This window comes from Chiloscyllium plagiosum, unplaced genomic scaffold, assembly GCF_037043375.1.
Source record: "Chiloscyllium plagiosum isolate Xiang-an unplaced genomic scaffold, Cpla_swu_hap1 HiC_scaffold_15, whole genome shotgun sequence".
Taxonomy (NCBI): domain Eukaryota; kingdom Metazoa; phylum Chordata; class Chondrichthyes; order Orectolobiformes; family Hemiscylliidae; genus Chiloscyllium; species Chiloscyllium plagiosum.
The window spans coordinates 58,576,916-58,579,457 of record NW_028270153.1 but is presented as its reverse complement, the minus strand read 5'-3'; positions in this window follow the sequence as shown (position 1 = coordinate 58,579,457).

Here is a 2,542-nt window from a genome sequence, read left to right as displayed (position 1 = left end):
ATTTTGCCGACACTTCAGCGCAGCTCACTAGAATGTCCCTGAGCTTTCAGTAACCTGTCATTTTAATGCCCCACCCTGCTGTCAGACTGGCATCGCCTTGGCCTGCTGCCCTGTTCCAAAGAAGCTCAAGGGAACTGAGTCCAGTGTTCTCATGAGGCTTTTATAGTCTTCTGGACTTGAGCAATTTTCTTTTTCTTTCCATTTTTAATATTTGTTTTAGCTAGCAACACATTTGCTCCAGGCACATTTTTGTTTCTTGCCACATTTCAATTGCCTTTGAGTCCTGAATACTGATTGTTCTGTCATTGACCTCTCCTGTCTTCCATTGTATCCCAGATCTTTCTTTTGACCAAAAGAGGGCAGGGTGAAGAATGAAAATGAGAGGCCATTAAATGCTCAGTGAGATACTCATGAACTGCACTGAAGTGTCCCAGAAGATGGTCATCCAATCTGTGTTTGGTCTTCGCAATGGACAGGAGACTGCAGTTTGAACAGTGAATCCAGTGGACTAGACTGAAAGGAGTAGAAGCAAATCAATCCTTCACATGGAAGGGGTGTTTAGGGTCTTGAACAGTGAGGAGGAAGGAGATTGAAGGCAAAGTGTTACACCTGCTTCATTTGCCTGGAAAGGAATCTGGGAATGGAATGAGCAGTTCAGGGTGACTCAGGTTGGACCATCATAAAGGAAATCCCTTTATGAAACACCAGATAAATCTCACATTGTAAATATTCCCTGCTGCCAGCCAATCTACAAACATCTTCCTCCATGGCTTCAACAAGACAGCAGTGTAAACACTGCTCACAATGAGTTTCAATAATTTCCTTTTTAAAAGTGCAACAATTTCTTCTTCAGTTCATTGCTATGAAACAGCCCTTTTCCCAATTCACTCCACAATCAAAAATAAACCAAAATAAAAGATTTTATTTTAGAATTGTGCAACAGAGGTTGGTAGAGGAATCTCAGATGGACAAAAAATGAGCAACGTGGGGAGTTCAGGTAACAGCAGTCTCCTCTAATATTAGATAGAGTGGAAAATGAGTTTCAGAGAAGCATCCTCCTGGTCAAGAGGAGGCCAGCAAACTGCAAGAGGAAATGTTGGCATTTGATGGAAATTATGCCACAATTCAGTCAGCTATTTAGAAATGACTGTTTCAGTGCTGTTGTCAACTGCAGCAAACCAGGAAGGTGGTTGTGGACATCTGTGCTCTGACACAGAGTGACTTAATACCTCACACATTCCATAACAGATCCCTTACTCCAGCCTCCAAGGTCACTATTAGCCTGAAGTTTTATGCAACCAGATAATTCCAGGCATCAAATGTGGACCTGAGTAGCATCTCCCAGTTGGTAGATCATCACCCCATCAGACAGGATACAGTAACACCATTGCAGAGGGTGAGTTAGGTGGGGAAGAATGGGTTGGTTAGTAAAGAGGTTATTGGGATTTGCAGTCACTGGTGGATTCCTATAGATCCAGGGAGAGATTGATTGGATATACTTTGTCATCCAGGCAGCAAGAAGCCTGTCTGCAAGATTCCTAAATAGAGAAGACACTCATTGAAAATCTGGCACAGGAAATGCATCTTGGAACTCTCATGATTCCATCATGCAATGAGATTTCTCCACCTCTCCAGGCCAAACTCCAGATTCTGTGCTGGGCTGCTTCTGGAGAAGGGTTTTCCTCCAAGGAGCTTACTCTTGATACCTATCCAGCACCAGGTAAAGAGGTAAAGTGGTGCCATCAACTGGAGCTGCCTGCAACTAAAGTCTGATAGGCAGTGATCAATCTATTTGTATTTGAAGTTTTTTTTTAAATTAAATCATTCACAGGATGTGCCCATCACTGGCTGGGTCAGTATTTATTGCCCATCCCTAGTTTCCCTTCAGCAGGTGCTGAATGTCTTGAGTCACTGCAGTCTATTTGGTGGAGTTATACACCTTAGGTTCCATTTATGGAGGGAGTTCAAGGATTTTGACACAATGACACTGAGGGAATGGAGGGACATTTCCAAGTCATGATGGTGAGTGGCTTTGAGGGGAACTTGAAGCTGTTGGTGACCTTGTCCTTGTAGGCAGTAGTAGTCATGGGTTCTGTAGCTTCTGTCTGAGGAGACTTGGTGAATTTCAATAGTGCATCTTACAGATGGTAGATGTTGCTGCTATTAAGTTGTTGATTGAGGGAATGAATGTTTGTGGATGTGTTGCCAATCAACAGGCTGCTTTGTGCTAGATGATGTGATGCTTCTTGAGTGCTGTTGCAGCTGCACCCATACGGGCAAATGGGAAGTAATCCACCATGCTCAACAAATCAAAGGCAGGGGTGGTGTGATGTGGGTAATAGAGGTTCTGGAACTCTGGAACTGTTGCCAAAATACTGTACCTTATTTTGCAACAATAGCAGAACCACTTCAGAAAGTGAGGACTGCAGATGCAGAGAGTCAGAGTCGAAAAGTGTGGCATTGGAAAAGCACAGCAGATCAGGCAGCATTCAAGGTGTAGGAGAGTCCATGTTTCGGGTCTAAGCTCTTCATCAGAACTGAT